Here is an 18,792-nt window from a genome sequence, read left to right on the forward strand (position 1 = left end):
TGTGTGGCTCTGCACGCATGTACATATGCTAGGAGGAGGACGAATGAGTAACAGTTGGGAGCTACGGCAAGTAAAATGATAGAAAGCACTGTGTGTAGATCACGGTGTACGATGGTGGTGGTTCTTTTGTGGGTCAAGCACCTTTTTGGGGATTTGATGAGTGCTATAGGAATTTTTGCCTGCCAGAGAGCCTCGAGTTGGTCCATGAACCCTAAGCTAAGGATCTCTGTAGATGATCCTTGGCTCATCTGCTCACTCATTCCTGTTTCTTGTGCCATTTAGATCAGGTGGCAGACAGAGGGCAGGCTTCATAGCCAAAGATTAAGCGGCGATTGATTGGGAATCCTCCGCCTTCTGCCATACAAAACACATCTCAGTGTGAGTTTCTCTGCAGTGGATATCTCTTTTTATTTTTTTTTTTAACATCTTTATTGGAGTATAATTGCTTTACAATGGTGTGTGAGTTTCTGCTTTATAACAAAGTGAATCAGTTATACATAAGTATAAGACGCATAAGAGATACATATCTCTTCCCTCTTACGTCTCCCTCCCTCCCACCCCTCTAGGTGGTCACAAAGCCCCGAGCTGATCTCCCTGTGCTCTGCGGCTATTTCCCACTAGCTATCTATTTTACATTTGGTGGTGTATCTCTTCTTGCGTCATACCCTTTCCCCCACTGCTTTTGAAATCTTGAAAATGTAGGGGCAATGCTAATGAGACCAGTGAAGGGAGGCTCTAGACCCCCCAGCTATTCCTTTAATACCAGGCAACACAGAAAGCAGTATGTAAAGTGGGATGGGTCTATAGGGCAGAGTCTAAATACTCTTTGTTTTCTGCATCCCTCATTCATTGTGGGTAAGCACCTGTTTTGGGGGGGAATTTTCCTCCTTGATCTGTGAGTCAGGGAGGCAAATAATTTCCAGCCAAAACCACTCCTTCTGAGACCCAGCTCTGGAGCACCAGGACCTGGGCATCGTTGGGGTACCCAAACAGACACAAAAAGCAGCTGCCATGTCTCGCAAGGCTGTGACTCTTCCCCACCACTGGAGAGTCGCTGGGGACCGTAGCGGGCACATCCGACCAGTCTTCAGACCAGTTTGACAGAAAACAGAAGAGTGGCTTCTGAGAGAAGCCCCATCTCCCCTCAATTCCCTGCCTCCTTTGGATTTCTTGCTGCCCTCACCTGTCTCCAAGCCGGTCGACTGTGACAGTTTAATTGGTGCAGGGAAGGCAGGATGGGGAGGAGCAGGCATGGGTGACTGGCATTCTGGAGGAAGGAGATTCCCCAGAGACGAATGAGGGCAACCCTGACAGACAGGCTTCAGAGGGCTGCGCGCAGGCAGAAGGTCACTGACCCTTGCTTGAAAAGAACATTGAGTGAAGAGGAGACTTTTGCCAGCTCCCTCCTCCCCGAGCTGACTGGGCCAGGGTTGTACGTTCATGTGTGTTGTCGATACCCCGTCCACTGAGGGGCAGGGAGGTCGGCTGGGGGCCTCTGGCTGGGAATGAGAATGGCTAGAATGGAAAGGCAGTGCTGTGTAGTGGTTAGCAGCAGGCTCTGGAATCAGACCTTCGTGGACTTAATCCTGCTCTGCCACTTTAGTGCTGTGTGTCCTTGGGTAAGCTGGTTAACCTCTCCCAGCTTTGTGCAATAGGGTGAAAATGGTGATGAGGGACGATGCTAATGCCTTCCTTGGAGCAGTGTGTGGTGAGAATTAGGTGATGCATGTAAAAGCTCTTAGTATACTGCCCAGCATGAAAGTGGCCAAAAAAGCATTAGATACGATTGTTATAGTCCTTTTGAGGTTTGTTTTGAAACTTTAAATCAGGTCTTTAAAGAGACACGATGTGACCACATTAAAGTTAAGGGGACGAGAAAGCCCAAGATGTATTGCAAAGCAGCGACGTGATTAATTATCAAGGTAGTGGGCAAGACCCAAGTGTCTTAAAACTGCACATCTCGACTCGTTACTGATTTGTAAAAGCATTAGAGTGGGCCACAGCAATCATCTTTAAGAAAAGGAGATTGAACAGCCTTAGATAAAAATATTGCTCTGGAAGGTCAATGTGATTATGTGAAACTTTTCGTTCAGTAGTATAGTATATAATATACAGAGCTCTATATACTGTGTAAACGTTAAGTGTGTACTGGTTTGTGATGTAAGATATATTTCTTCCTGTGGGTTTTGCTAAAAAGCAGTTTGAGAAACACAGACTTTGAGTCCAGAAGAGGGCATATGCTTTCTGGACTGCAGTAATTTAGGGCATCTTCAGGGAGGAAGGGAGACTAGGCCTGGGTCCCCAGGCATGGGTGGAACTTAGATAATACAGAAGAAGGGGAGAGGGTGAGCAGTCCACAAGACCACTCACTTCTGACACCAACTGCGGGTTCAGGGAGCTCCCTAGACCACCCCCAGCTTTGATAATTTGTTAGAAGGACCGCAGAACTCATTGAAAGCTGTTATGCTCATAGCCAGTTTACTACAAGGAAAGGATTAGCCAAGTATGTGTGTTAGCATACGGTATTTGCTTTTCTCTTTCTATATGTGGAATCTAAAAAAAAAAAAAAATGGCTCTGAAGAACCTAGGGGCAGGACAGGAATAAAGACGCAGACGTAGAGAATGGACTTGAGGACACGGGGAGGGGGAAGGGTAAGCTGGGACAAAGTGAGAGAGTGGCCTGGACATATATACGCTACCAAACGTAAAATCCATAGCTAGTGGGGAGCAGCCGCATAGCACAGGGAGATCAGCTCGCGACCACCTAGAGGGTTGGGGTAAGGAGGGCGGGAGGGAGTCGCAAGAGGGAGGGGATATGGGGATATATGTATAGGTATAGCTGATTCACTTGGTTATACAGCAGAAACTAATACAACACTGTAAAGCAATTATACTCCAGTAAAGATGTTGGAAAAAAAAAAAGCAAAACAAAGAAATCAGTCAAGGGAGCAGACTCACAGGGCAGACACAGGGAAATACCAAGCACAGAGCTTCCGCACTGTTCTCTCCCTGTGGAGTCATGACAGTGGCACTTTTCCAGCGTTGATGTATAACAGAGTGTGAGGAATTTTGCAAACCTGGGAAGCTCACTGAACCTCAGAGTTTTCACTGGGACTCAATCACGTAAACCTGGGTGACTGCTCACGTGGCTGACCTTACTCTTGAGCTACTTGGGAGCTTGACAGATTCCACGTGACCCAAAGCCTCCACGCATATCACGCTGTTGGACTCTCTTGTGTGGTTTACCACCCTCCCCCTGCTCCCAATCTCGTTGTCACTGCCTGACTGACCCAAGACCCCCAGGCAAAGGCTTTGTTCGGACATGACATCCCAAGGACTGAGAGAATGCCTCCCAGCAGCTGAGGGCCAAGGGCAGACTTCTCTCGGGCAAGGCTCACATCTTTACAGCAGAGTCAATGGGAGGACTGGGCTGGCTGGAGGGAGGGGGTCTCTCTTGGAGAAGACTGGGGGTGGGTCTTTCGATCACACGCATGAACAGTAGAGGAGAGGGAAACACTACTTTAGAAAATGTGGTGTTTCCTGGGTCTGTTAATGTCAGCCAAATCACCATTGCACGTGATTATCTGTCCCCTCGGTCCCCGTGTACACCCAAGCTGAATAACTTGTCAGGTGAGCCTGCAGCTGGTAAAATGAAACTGGGCACAGGGGCCAGGAAGGGGGCTGCTGGATGCATGCTCCCCACGTGACCGAGCTGCCCGGGGCACAGTGGGCCTCTGTTTTCACCCCATTTGCTGCCATCTCAAAGTGACCAGGAGTCTTCCTGTGCCCTGTTACTTTGCAGACCCAATGGATGGGTCTCCAGGTGCCCTTGGAAGCTTTGGTAGGGAGAACATCTGTCTTCTTGCTTCAGTTTAACTTCCCTACTGTAAGGCTGGATGAGGTCAAACCCAGAAAACAGTGAGACCTCAAGCTGGGGATAAAATGCAGATCCAGTGTATCATCAGGCCATGCTGCCTGCTTGCCACCTGACAAATGAGACAATCTCCAGCCAGGGACAGTTTGTAATTGTGCAATCAAATTAACTTGGATTTCAGCTTAATGAAGTGCTTAATGTCCCGAATGAGGCCGAGCCCTAATATTGAGAGAAACAAACTGGACCCCAGGAAAGCAAAGAACAGACTTCAGTTAATGCCTATTAGTATTAATTGTGCTTGCAAAATAAACCTTTTCAAATATTCATCCTCTCATGTGAGGCAATCCAATAGTTTTGCTGTATTTTTGCTAAGGGGTTTTTCTGCTGTGGCTCATAAACAGGACAGTGGAAAGCACATTCTACTGGAAATGTCTGCTGAACTCTACATCCTAGGGCATACTTCTTAACTTCACAGGATTTCAGCTTTCTCAATTGCACAATAAGAAAAATCCTCTTCCCTTTCTCTGAAATTCCCATTTTTTTCCCCCTAGAAGTGTTTTGTTGTAGTAAAAAAACTGATACTCTGGAGGCAGGTAGACCGGGTAACAAATCCTGACTCTGTCACTTACTAGCTGTGTGACCTTGGGAAAAAATTAACCTCTCTGAGCCTTTGTTTCCACAACTCTAAATATGGGTCATAATCATTCCCGCTCCTTAGTTCTGAGGACAGTAAATGAGATACTGCACATAAAGCACTTACTACAGGACACAGGACATACTGGCACTTATTAAATCTGATGATGATAATATAAATGTGAAATTATTTTCAGTATGAATTGTACATCGCTAACTTGGTATCAGTTAATTTTTATTTTCATTAAGATGATGATTTCACTCTTGCTTAGAAAATGACTGATGATTCAGTAATTAACTCAATAAATATTTATTGAATGGGTATGATGTGCCAGGCACTACATTAAGCACTGGGCACTTACCGATTGTAGTGTCAGAGGGAAACGGGCAATAAACACGTCAACAAATAAATAAGTTGATGATCATTGCTGGGAAAAAATAAAACTGGTAATGGGAAAATCAAGGTTTCCTAGCTTTTTCTGTGCTGAGGACTCCGTTGGTGGTCTTGTGAGGACTGTGACCCCACCTTTCAGAATATTTATAAATGCATAGTATAAAAACATTGGATTACAAGGAAACCAGTTATATTGAAATACAGTTATCAGAATATAAAAAACAAATTCATTATTGAGTATGTGTGCTTCTTGATTAGTGCATTATCAAAACCAAGAGCAACAGTTCTGATACACCCCTATAATTTTAAAGTAGGATTAATGTAAATGACGTTGTGAGATATCTGCCTCTGTTATAATCGTATATGTAACTATCTGGGATTTTTTACTGATAACAAAGTTAGAAGTATCATTAATACTCTTCTAGTTTGTCATTCTCTCTCTCTCTCTCTCTCTCTCTCTCTCTCTCTCTATATATATATATATATATATATATGGAAATGGCAAATTTGAGTTAGAGGTTCATAAAAGTAAAGATGTAATTTTTCTCATCCAAGTTCATGGACTTCCGAAATATTATCCAAGGACTTCTTGGGAATCTGTGGCCCCTGGGTAAGAACCTTTGCAGTAGAGAGTGATTTATGATGGGGGCTGAGCTGTTTTACTGAGAGATGAATCATGTGATTTCTGCTTTTAAGAAGCCATCTGGACATATAGATTAACAGAATAGAATTGAGAGTTCAGAAATAAACCCGTACATCTATAGTTGATTGATTTTTTTTTTTTTTATAAGGGTGCCAAAATCACTCAATGGGGAAAGAGAAGTATTTTTGGTGCTGGGACAGCTGGATAGCGATTTGTAAAAGAATGAAGTTTGTTTGACCCTTACCTTGCATCATATACAATATTAACTCAAAAGGGATCAAAGACCCAATGTAAGAGCAGAAACTGTTAAACCTTTAGGAGAAAACATGGGAGTCACCATTTGTGGCAGTAGATCTGGCAATTAATTCTTAGGTATGATACCAAAAGCATAAGCAACAAAAGAAAAATATAAATTGAACCTGATCAAAATTTAAAGCTTTGGGTTTCAAAAGACACTACCAAGAAGTGAAAAGACAACACACAGAATGGGAGAATACATTTGCATATCGTATATCTAATGAGACTTGTATCTAGAACACATAATGAACTCTTACAACTCAGTAATAAAATACGACCCAATGAAAAATGAGCAAAGGATAGATATTCATTAACACATTTGTCATCAGGGAATTGCAAATCAAAACCACAATGAAATACCACTTCACACATACTAATATGGCTGTAATAAAAAAGATAGCTCATAACAAGTGTTGGCAAGGGCAAAGATGTGGACAAACTGCAACCTCTGTAAATGGCTGATGGGAATGTAAAATGATGCAGTAGCTTTGGGAGGCAGTCTGGCAGTTCTTCAAAAAATTAAACATGGAGTTGCCATAAGACGTGGCTATTCCACTCCTAGGTAAATACCCAAAAGAAATGAAAATAGATGCTTATGTAAAACTCGAACCTGAATGTTCACAGCAGCATTATTCATAATAGCCAAAATGTGGGAACAACCTAAATGTCCATCAGTGGACAATTGGATTAACATAATGTGGTGTATCCATGCAATGGAATATTATTTGGCCATAAAAAGGAATGAAGTACTGATACATGCCACAACATGGATGAACCTTGAAAACACTGTGCTAAGTGAAAGAAGCCAGTTACAAAAGACCACATACTATATGACTTCATTTATATGAAAGTCCAGAATAGGCAAATACATAGAGACAGAGGATAGGTTAATGTTTGCTGTAGGCCTTGTAGAGTGGGAAGATTGGGAATTGATAGCTAAAGGATGCAGGATTTCTTTTTTAATAAATTTCAGCTGTTTTATTTACTTTTTAATGTTTATTTTTAAATTTTTATTTATTTTGGTTTTCGTTGCGTTGGGTCTTCTGCCTGTGGGCTTTCTGTAGTTGTGTTGAGCGGGGGTTACTCTTCGTTGCGGTGCACGGGCTTCTCATTGCAGTGGCTTCTCTTGTTGTGGAGCATGGGCTCTAGACCGCAGGCTCAGTAGTTGTGGCGCACGGGCTTAGTTGCTCCGTGGCATGTGGGATCTTCCCGGACCAGGGATGGAACCCGTGTCCCCTGCATTGGCAGGCGGATTCTTAACCCCTGTGCCAGTGGGGAAGTCCCTAGGGTTTCTTTTTTGAGGTGATGAAAATGTTCTAAAATTGATTGTGGTGCTGGTTGCACAACTCTGTGAATATACTAAAAACCATTGAATTGTACACTTTAAATGGGTGAATTGTGTGGTATATGAGTTATAACTCAATAAAGCTGTTAGCAAAAATAGTCATTTTGATTGTGATGCAGACAATAGAGTGTAAAGCACAAGATTTTTTTTTTTTTTGGGGCGGTACGCGGGCCTCTCACTGTTGTGGCCTCTCCCGTTGCGGAGCGCAGGCTCAGCGGCCATGGCTCACGGGCGTAGCCGCTCCGCGGCATGTGGGATCTTCCCAGACCGGGGCACAAACCCTTGTCCCCTGCATCGGCAGGCGGATGCTCAACTGCTGCGCCATCAGTGAAGCCCAAGGTTTTGATCTTGCAAAGAGAGTATTTGGGAGGCTGTTTCATTAGTCCCAGATGAGAGGGTGATGTCTTGGGCTAGGAGTGAGGCAGTGGAGGTGGTGAGCACATACTGTGGGGTATCATGGAAAGAATGTGCTGTTTAGTTGAAAATAGAAGTCAGGAGTGACTTCTAGGTTGTGAACTAGTATTTTCCTCATAGAAGACCAGAGTTTCAGTTCCAGTCTATAGAAATATTGAGAGGATTAGTGGTTAGACCTGAACACTACAAAATTTCAGAGAGCTGGGTGGCAAGGTATTATCATCAATTTCATTGTAACTTTTAACAGGGAAGAATATGCATTGTGTATATGCACACACACACATTTACATGCATACTCATGCATTTAAGGCAACCACATAAAAACCACACACTTCGGAAAGCCAAGGCAGGGCAGAAAGAATGAACCGCTAACCTCACTACTTCTCATGCCAGTGCAAATTTGTTCAGCGGAAAGAGACCAGCGTAAGTAGGAAAGGATCTATTCAAGAATTTATGTATCTTAAACATGTTCATCAAGCATAATGTCTCAGTGCTCCATTCCTTTTTATGGCTGAATAATATTCCATTGTATGGATGTAACACATTTTGGGTATCCATTTATCTGTTGATGGGCATTTGGGTTTTTCACCTTTTAGCTATTGTGACTAATGCTGCTATGAACATTCGTGTACAAGTGTTTGTTTGAATTCCTGTTTTCAATTTTTATATACCTAGGAGTAGAATTGCTGGGTCATCTAACAATTTGAAAATTTTGAGGAATCACTAAACTGTTTTCCGCAGTAGCTGTACCATTTTACATTCCCACCAACAGTGTGTGAGGATTGCAGTTTGTCTGCATCCTTGTCAGTGCTTGTTTTTTTTTCCTATTTTTTTGTTTTGTTTTTGTTTGCTTATAGCCACTATTCTTTGTCTTTGATTTCTGGAGTAAAAGCAGCTTACACCCAGCATTTGATTTCCACCCTGGTTCATGTGAGGAGGGGGTTTGCTCCATCTACCATGACAGTTTTAGCAGTGGGCCAGCAGGGCAGTGTGGGAAGAGCAGGTCTGCCTCTTTCTAGGAGTGTAACCTTGGGCAAGTTATAATCTCTTTGAGTCTCAGTCATTTCGCCTGTACAATGGCCATGGTACTCCCTACCTTAACAGTAAGGTGAAGATATGAATGACTTCCTAGCACATGCCTAGAAGATAGTAGGCTGAATAAATTATCTTCCTTCTCAACATTGAATACCAGTAGAGGGAAAGAAAAGGATTTTAAATAATCTGCTTTTAAATTCTTATTACTTTTGGTATTGAACTTTATCATCGAGTGTTTTCTTTGCAGTGGGTTTCCTGCCAAAGCATCCTTGATTAAATTAATACTGAAATTTTCATATATTTATTCTCTATGTGTATACCTGTTGATGGGGGTGAGAGGGGTGAATCTGTATGACAAAATCAGGAAGATAAACTACCCACCTCTTGATCTTAAGATTCCTCAGGTGGGTGACCCATCTTTGTTTACTTTCCGCAGTGTCCATGGTTCAGGATGGACTTGGAGTGGTTATTGATCAGAACATGGCCTTCTTATCAATCTAACAAAATGAAAAAGCTGTGGGCCACAAGCTGCTTCGTTAACTTTGGAAAAGTCAGCAACTATTTATATTACTCATGACGTAAACCTGCATCCCTACATAAAAATTTCAGCTACATCTTCTAAATAACACCCACTGATAAGTCCCAGCGATACAGTTTTTCATGGTGGATTTTTTTTTTCCCTTCGTCTCACGAGCTGTAGGTCCTCACCTGGCAAACCTCCCTTGGGGTTTGGACCTGATGGAGGGAGGTGCCTCGTGACTACAGGTGGCTTGAGCTGGAATTTCTGATCACTGGTGGTGGTTAAATAATGGGAGAGAATGAGGAAAGCAGGAAGAGTGTTTAGGCCCAATGGCCAAATAGCTCAGAGCATGGTAGACCAAGGAGACACCTGGACAGACTAATAATTTTGCATGCCTTCAAATTGATATTCTTTACATCTTTATTAAATATTTATCTAGCGAAGAGACTAAGCTTCCTGTTGGGGAAGAGAAGGAGGGGGAGGAAGAAAACCTCTGCAGAGGTACCTCTGAGGCTCTGGCCAGCCACCTCAGCAGTTCAGAGAGCCTCTGTTGGTCTTTGAATTTGTCCTTACAGAGTCTTAGCTCTTCACAAATGGATTGTCCATGGCTTCTTCCTAATCATGTGTAGTCAGTACTCTTGCTGAAAATCCCTTTTTTTTTTTTTTTTTTTTTTTTTTTCTGATTCGTTTGGCCTCTCCCGTTGCGGAGCACAGGCTCCGGACGCGCAGGCTCAGAGGCCATGGCTCACGGGCCCAGCCGCTCCGTGGCATGTGGGATCCTCCCGGACTGGGGCACGAGCCCGTGTCCCCTGCATCGGCAGGCGGACTGTCAACCACTGCGCCACCAGGGAGGGAAGCCCTGAAAATCCCATTTTTTGATCGTGTTACTTTTCCAGTGATCTCTCGGGCATCTTATACATTGACCCCCAGGACACTGACCGGTTGGCCCAGCCCCTAATTCACCTCTGGCCGAGAATTTTCCAAAAAGTTTTTAATGAAATGCTTACTCTGTGGCAGGCCTTGTGCTCAGCCCAGTGTAAATGTCACCTTAATTCATCCTCATAGCAGCCTGTAAGGTGGACAGTAGTATTACCCCCATTACAGGTGAGGAAACCAGGGCACAGAGAGGTTAAAGTGGCAGCTAGGATGTGGCAAAAGGGGGATTTGAATCCACATCTTTAACTTTAATCCCTACATTTGTCTTGGGCAAAATTGCATATTATTTCTTTCATTCAAAGTCAGGATTCTAGATCCTCTGATAATGATAACAAGTGAAAGCAGTTTGGGGACAATTTGATCCTAAAATATCACATGTACCAACCCTAGTGATTTATTTCAGAGCGAAAGCAGTTATAATCACAAAGTATAAGTATACATATAATGTAATTCTTTCTGAGAACTGGTGGGAGCTACCCATCTATAAAGGTGGTTCTGTTTTAATTTGGTTCCTTGGGAGTTAGCATTGCGTCATAATTTGCATTCGGCAGTACTCTCCAAGTCGCTGACTGGCCAGAGCTTTAGAATGATGGGACTCTGAAGTCCTCAGGCATCTTCGGGGCCCCGGTGAACCTTAGAACCAGAACCTGGGTTTAGTCAGACGCTCAGCAGAGAAAGTGATTGATCGCTTTTCCTGTTGCAGCTAATTACCAAAAAAAGTGCCAAGAACTTAACAGGGAAAATTTTCCACCTTCGGCTTTTCTCCGTGGACTTTAGATTGCTTGATATTCTGTCTGTTTCCAGGGTGTTGACGTCAGTGTTAACGGCATGCACAGAATAATTATCTAATGTGCCATAAACTCCATGCTATGGTCTGGCAAAGGAAATACTGCCCCAGGGAAAGGGGAAGTTGGATTATATAAAAAGCAATAAGCTTTTCCTTAATTACTCCCTAAGAAGGAGAATTCTAGCTTTTAACATAAACTAAAAGTACAGAAATAGCATATTTTGCAATGAGGGAGGTGCATCTCTCTCTTAGAATACTAAAATTGTTTTCTGCACATTGGCTCTTTGTAAAATGGAGACCATAAGAATCTCCAGTTATGCCCCCAGCAGTGTGTGGCCGTCCCAGTATCCCCCCCGCCTTTTATCTGAAGCCCCCCCTTATGAGGTGAACAGGTTTCCTCAGAGCCGATATGATTCATTCCTCTTCTCTCCTGAAAGCATCCTGGGCTGAGCGGGGGGAAAGATGAATGACTCCCAGTAGCCATGTGGTAAGTCACTTAGTGCTAGTTGTCAGTTCTTTTCTCCCTGGGAAGGGTTTGAAATGAGATTGTTTTCGACAGACTGTCCATGATAAATGATTTTCTGAGTAAGAAATTGCTTTCAGTGCTGGCCTTCTCCAAATCACCCTGACAGACGTTTGTGGGTGCGGGGGACCTTCTCTTGCCATCTCCTGCTTGGGAGGGAGTGGGAGGCTTTGGATCTCGAGGCAGAATGGGTCCAATAGGCTGTCTCCTGGGTGAAGACAAAAGAGGGACAGGGATCTTTGTTTCTGGACTGTGCATTTCCTCAGCTCCTTTCTGCTGTGGTTAACCTTTTAGCTGAAAATCCAGAATATTCGAGATCCGAGAGAACAAGTGGAGAGACTAAAGGAATGGATACATCTGTTAGTTCTGGGCTCTGCTGTTTCCATGTTAGGAGTGAGGCCACTAATATCAGTTATAAATAGAACAGCGATACGTACACACAGCGGGGGGCAGGAACCTTCTAGGCCATGTTCTCAACCTCTTATTAGTCTGTGACCCATCCTGAAAAATTGTAAAAAGAGCATGCGCTCCTTCAATATTATTTAGCCTTTCAAAAGAGATTAAATACCACGTCTAAAATCACAAAGGGCTGGTAGAGCATGCCTGTTCCAGCTGTTCAGAGCCCTCCTTCCTCCCCTAGATTCTGGGAGAACATGGGCCTCCTGCGTGATGGTTGCATGTCTCTTGGCAACAGAGGTCCCAGGGCATTGGTAGGAAGGTACCTCTAGAGCTAGAATCTGGGGTCTGAACGGCAGCATCACGGAGTTGTTTAGTCAGGGCCCAGGTGAGATAATGATCCTTCCGGAGGGGCCCATAGTGCTGTCTGAGCTGTGGACGGGACCTCAGCAGTTTCGGTTTCAGAGGAGGTTGTTCCCCTCCTCTACGTGGGCATGTGGCCACCGTGGCTCCTTGGCTGCCTGCCGGGTCCTGGTCCTGATGTCACAGGAGGAGGGCCACAAATGCCTCTCCAGTGACGGTTACACAGTGGCCCACGGCCCAGGCCAGCACTTTGAGCTGCCTGTGGCCAACTGCAGGAGTGTCACAAGCCTCTTGCTGCCTGGGTTCAGAGAGGAGACACAGTGGGATGCTATACTCTGAGGGCCTATGCGAGGGAAAAACTGGCTCCCAGGTGGGTGGGGACAACAGCACACCCCAGAAAATTACTTGGGATACCAGTTGGCTTCTGTTGCGCCTTCAGAAGCCAGGCCTATTGAGAGCTTGCTGGTCACGGTGGTCTCCTGGGGTAGGTGGAGAACGATGGGCCATGCTCCCCCTCTGCACCTAGTTCTTCCTGAAATGATACCCCATCTTCCTAATAGCCTCTCTTTATACACACACATGGGTAAACTGAGGCCTGAGAGGAAATGTTCATGCCAAGACCACCCAGTTGGTCAACTTCAATGCCAGCCTGTTTCGCGGCAACATCCATTCCTCTCTGTCAGTCCTCACCCAGCTCGGATCCTCTCTGCTTGGTGTGCCCAGTGACATTCTCCCCTCTCTCAGGATACTGCAGGGGAGGACTCAGTAAGGCAACATGGCTAGTAAAGCTGAGAGTCAATAGCCTAGCACCGCCTACTGGATTGACATTTTTCATGCATCCGTCAAACATTTATTGAACCTTATTATGCACCAGGCTCTGTGCTGGGTGCTGGGGCCACAGAAGAGAATAGAAAAAGCTTCCTGCCCCCGAGGGGCTCATAGTCTCAAATGGAGTCTGACAACTGATGGTAGTGGTAGTAACAACAGCAACAAAGTATATTGAGTGCTTACTCTGTGCTCGTCCGCAGTCGAAGCATTTCCTTCTTATCAGCCTATCTAAGCCTCGCCGCCATCACCATCCTCGCTTTCTAGGTGAGGAGGCTGGGGTTCAGAGAAGGTAAGGAGCTCCCCAAGTACACCACATCAATAATGGGTGGCACCACCACCACCACCTGAATCCTGGGAGCTCCAGCTCCAGGGATGGATGCTCTAAATTGGCACTCCAGCTGAGGTGGGTCTGGGACAGGGTGGGTGTAAGGGGAGCGGCCAGCACCTTGGTGGGTGAGGAAAAGCTGCTCCAGGGAGCTGACGCTTGAGCTTGGGTCCTGAGTCGTCCCCAGCTGTCCTGGTCTTCCGCATCATGCACTGGGCTCAGGTTCTAGGTGCTGGGATTGCCCCACAGCCCTTTCTTGTAGTGTGAGGACCCTGCAAAGGAGGTGAGTTTTCCAGTGTTCTCCCTCTAGATCCGGGGACTTGGGAACTGTATGCAGAGAGGAGAATTTGCATATCTATGTGCTCAGCTCTGTTTCCAGAACAGACTTTCAAAGTCACCGGTAGTGTGGGATCAAAAGCCTTTTAGGAAACTTTCAGAAGTAATGTGGCTCCTCTCCCAAACCAGGGTTAAGAGTCATGGGCCTTGGACCATGCCTTGTTGGTTAGAATAGAGATTGGAATAATTGACTCTCTGTTTTGGGAGCAGACACATCTAGGGCTTATTAGATGAGCTGAACCCCAGGTGTGTCCAGGTCCGTGGAACTGTAACATCCCAGATGTATAGCAAATATGGCAGAAGGAGAGAGACAGAGGCAGAGATCGCGGCAGACCAGCGCATGAGAAGCTCCCCCTTGTCTGTGCCCCAGCTTTAGCAGCAGGCCGATAGCATAAGCGTGGCAGGGAAAGCTGTCCACACCCTTCTGTGAGCCCCAGGTTCGTGCTGGGAGAGGCAGTGGGCTTGCTCAAGGACCGCCCTATTCTGGAACTTGCCTGATGTCAGGTGGGTATACCAAGTAGTGACACTTCCCATATGCTTACTGTCCCGAATCTCTGGCTCGTTGGGCTGTTTGCTTCTGCCAGTGAGCCAGCGTCACCCAGGTGATACTCTTCCCTTTGCCCATGACCTCTGCCTAAGGTCACCCTCCTTGAAAATGTGCCGCCTAGGGAAGTGACCCTCGGTCAGGGGGCAACCCCCCAGAACTGAGGAAGGAAAGGAGGCATGGCAGCCATCCGCCCTGGCAGTGGCTCTTAGAACCTTTGGCCTGACCCTCCTGCCTTCTAGGGTTCCTTCCACCACGTCTCCGTGTCCAGTCAGGAAGGTATCCTAAGAGATCACTGCTGTCACGTGGTTCTCATTCTTGGTTCGTCCTGGGCACATTCTCACCCTCCTGCCCTCTCTTTTAAACTTGTTTTGTCAAAGACAGTTTCTTTAAGTGGAGAGTAAGGCTGATAATTAAAGATGACAGTGCAGGTGGGCAGGAATCACCTGAGCAGTGCCAAGGTGAGCAAGTGGCTGGGTCAGTATCACCCAAAAAACCAACAATAGTCTCTCACAACGTGGTCTGATGAGAAAAACTATGACCACTATAAATGGCTTCCAAATTATAGCTCTTCGTAGCCAAAGAGAAATGTCATAAGTATTTAAATGCAGTTCAACTCTGCAGTAGCACACACCAGGTCCAACCCATAACGTAAAATCAGGTATCTAGAGAATGGCAATCAGCTCCAATCCCTGACCTAGTCTCAGCTAATTACACTAAAGGTTTTTTTTTTCTTTTTTTCTGGGGGTCAGGGCAACTTTGCCTTGGGAAGCAGAAATGCAGAAATGCGGAAATGGGGTCCCCTTGTCCCCAGTGTTTTCCTGGCCCTCTTTGCCTGGAGTCTGGCCAATAAAACAGGAGCCAGCTAATCAGGATGTTTCTGGAATTATTGCTGCTGTTCTGGAAGCCCCAGCAGCCAAAGGATCTAGAATCATTCCGTTGGCCTTCACCCCAGAGGGCCAGCTGGCTCAGGTAGAACCAGGCTGTCTTTGGGATGGAGAAGATGTGATCTTGCAGCAGGACCCCTGGTGGCTGTCTATGCAGGCTCCCTCAGGCCACTCTAGTACCTTTACAGTGATGCAACTTCACATTTTATGTGACTGAAATATTCAGGCCTGGCTTATCATATTATGTTGGGTGGGAGGGGGCAGTAGGTTCGAGTGGGTGGGGAAGCAGAAGGTTGGAGGTTTGTTTTAATTCAGATTGGGCATTTCACTATGAGATCCATAAAAATGATTATAATCTGATATGATGCTCAGAAAAGAGGGCTCCTGGGCTTCCCTGGTGGCGCGGTGGTTGGGAGTCCGCCTGCCGATGCAGGGAACGCGGGTTCGTGCCCCGGTCCAGGAGGATCCCACGTGCTGCGGAGTGGCTGGGCCTGTGAGCCGTGGCCGCTGAGCCTGCGCGTCTGGAGCCTGTGCTCCGCAGCGGGAGAGGCCACAGCAGTGAGAGGCCCGAATACTGCAAAAAAAAAAAAAAAAAAAAAAAAAAAAAAAAAGGGGACCTTGCTTTTGTTTTTTTGGGGTTTTCCGAAAGAGTTTTCCAGAGGAACTGAGATCCTTCAAGCCGAGCGGCATGGCCAAAAATTTAAAAAAAAAAAAAAAAAAGAAAAGAGGGCTCCTGCTATCTGATTCTTGTGGATTTCCTAGGGACCGTCCCAGCCTGATTGTCTGTAGAATAGTGACCTTTATCCGTAACAAAGCCTGAGATGCACCTCCCAAAGACAGGAGAGCAAGTTCGCTGCTAATGAGCCTAGATTCACCTTTTTTTCTCCTGTAGAGAGGATTTTCATTTTGCTGCTTCTGTAGATGAATGCTATGTGCTTTCATGTATTATTTTGTTTAATCAATTAATAATCCTGGAATGAAGATGTTATTATGACCATCATTTTACAGATGAGGAGATGGAGGCTCAGGGAAGTTAGGACGCTGGTCTAAAGGCATACAACCTGTAAGTGACAGAGCTGGGATTTGAGTCTGCCTGGCTCCAAAGTCTAGACTCTGCCACTCTGCATCCTAAATGTCCTTGGGATGCAGTGGTTAAGGTAGGTATGGAGTAGTTCTTTAATGCTTAATGCTCTTTTTTTGGAAGGTGGTGGTGGACATAGACCTCCTTAAAATTTTTATGAAAATTGTAGACCTGTGGGTGGGCGGAGAGTCGGGGTACACCTTGACCCCACAGTTTTGCACTCAATTTCCAGCAGTCTAGGGGACTGTGGACCCCATCTGTGGATTATGTAGGCCTAGGGGAGTCCTGGGATCTCAGGTTAAGCTAATTAGGGTTTGGGGAGCTTCATTAAAAGTAAAAGATTCATGGAAATCCCCTGGCAGTCAGTGCTTGGGACTCAGTTTCATTCCCTGGTCGGGGAACTGGGATCCCACGTGATGCATGGTGCGGCCACAAAAAAAAAAAAAAAAAAATCCATTAACAATTTTTAAAGAAAACGATTGGGTGGTTGGAAGACCATTTCCAGAAATTTCCTTTTGGTTCTTTAGGAATAAAGAGCAGGGAAGGAGAAGGAGGATGGAGGGGAGATGAGAGAAGGGAAGAGGAGGCAGGATGGGTGGCATTAAGGAATTATCCAGCAAGCAGTAAAAGCAATTTGCACTGTGAATAATTAAGGTTGTCCAGCCCCTCCGGAGTTGGCTGAAGCACCATTCACAAGCACTTTCGTCTTTCAGGTTAAAATTAATTGCAGTGTTGGTTTATTTCTCTTTTCCCTCAGTAAACCAAATGATTCATCCTGATTTATAAACTTTCCACCTATCCACTGTCTATTAAGGCCAGTGGGGGCGAGCGAGTGATGATTTGATTGTACTCCCCAGGGCCAGTGTTTGTAGAACCCAGACGCAGGCGGCCAGGTCACTGACCGCTAGAGACGTCTCAGAATCCGGAGTCTCTAGTTTCTTTGAAAAGGGAAAACAGGTGGCCTCATGAATGTGGTTGTCTTACATGTCTTCAGGCACACTTTTTTGCAGAAACTGGAATATATGGCTAAAAGGGTAAGGAGGATTAGACCCAAGAGCTTGGGGATTTTTATATTTCAATACTAGATAGAGTTTCTCAAACCCACCGGGAAGGATACTTAATACAACTCTGCTTGTTGTATTTAGAGAAGATGCCTGGAGAAGGTCCCCCTAATATTAGAGTGGCCCATGTAAACATGCACCACAACGATGCAGAATTCTTTCATGGGGCTTATCTCCTCTGCTAGGAGTTTGTAATCTCCTGAGATTTCAGAAATAAATAAGACCAGGAAACATCTTTCAGCTCTGAGGAGGTAGAACACCCATCCCAGAGCCTGTTGGTCAGTCTTCTGAGACACTCCAGAGGAGACCTGACTCTGCAGCCATCCTGAGAGGCCTCAGAGCACATGGCTGCTGCTGTGGCTCTAGATTCTGACCATGTGGGGTAGACTCTTTCCTCTAGCCCTGCCCAGTGGAATGACCTTGACAAGAAAGACTAGAGGTAAAGCACAGCGTTTGGCGGCCAACTGCCTGAGTTCACGTCCTTCCTGACCACTCACTGGCTTGACGAACTTGGTCTTAGCTTCCTCTCTGTGCCTCACTTTCCTCCTCTGTAATAGAAAGATAATAACATAAATCGTAACACAAATAAGTTTTTGTTTGTTTGTTTGTTTTTTGCAGTACGCGGGCCTCTCACTGCCGTGGCCCCTCCCGTCGCGGAGCACAGGCTCCGGACGCACAGGCTCAGCGGCCATGGCTCACGGGGCCCAGCCGCTCCGCGGCACGTGGGATCTTCCCGGACCGGGGCACGAACCCGTGTCCCCTGCATCGGCAGGCGGACTCTCAACCACTGCGCCACCAGGGAAGCCCACAAATAAGTTTTTTTATGAGGATTAATTGAATCAACATATGGAGGCACTTAGAACAGTGCCTTCCATGTTTAGAGGATTAGAACAGTGCTCTCAAGGAATTTTAGTTGTTATTATTTAAAAAAAAAAACAATTTTTAAAATTTATTTATTTTTGGCTGCATCATGCAGCATGTGGGATCTTAGTTCCCTGACCAGGGATTGAACCCACGCCTCCTGCATTGGAAGTGTGGAAGTGTGGAAGGAGGGAAGTCCTCCTTTTAGATATTATTATTATCATTTCGACTCTAAGTTTCGGGTTCTCCACTTGTAGAAAGGTGCTGATGATACTGGGGTTGTCTTGAGGATGATGAAATAATGCAGGCAGTGTGCTGAGAACAGCGCTGGGCAGAGCATTCATGCTCATCGGTGTTTGCAGCAGTGGTCATAACTCCAGTGACAAGAAACGCATCAGTGGGTCTTGGCAGTTCCCACTTGGATTAAGACTTGAGGTTGCTGAGAAACCTTGTAGCAGGTCAGAGCCCTTAAAATGTTGGTTTTGACCCCCCCTGTCCTAGGCGGCTTCAGTTAGTGCCAACGCTTACAAGGCCTGGGCAGCATGTCTCTTGGCACCCAAGATGCCAGGTCTGCCTGGGTATAGGATTTACACATCTATCCACCACCCCTCAGTTTGGGCACAGTGAGCCTGAGTACCTGTGTCCTTTGTGTGTTAAGTTTCTAGTAATAGGGCTGGTAAAAAAAAAAAAAAAAAAAAAAAAAAAAACC

The 18,792-nt window shown here is 45.6% G+C and overlaps 1 protein-coding gene across 1 annotated transcript in view; it reads left to right on the top strand.

The window, feature by feature from the left end:
- The window catches only part of LOC103072349 (calcium-activated potassium channel subunit alpha-1), a 545,963-nt gene that overhangs the window by 178,935 nt on the left and 348,236 nt on the right, over positions 1-18,792 (top strand). The gene's annotated exons all lie outside the window — the stretch shown is intronic.

Source organism: Lipotes vexillifer, unplaced genomic scaffold (genome assembly GCF_000442215.2).
Source record: "Lipotes vexillifer unplaced genomic scaffold, Lipotes_vexillifer_v1.1 scaffold1662, whole genome shotgun sequence".
In the NCBI taxonomy this organism is placed as follows: domain Eukaryota; kingdom Metazoa; phylum Chordata; class Mammalia; order Artiodactyla; family Lipotidae; genus Lipotes; species Lipotes vexillifer.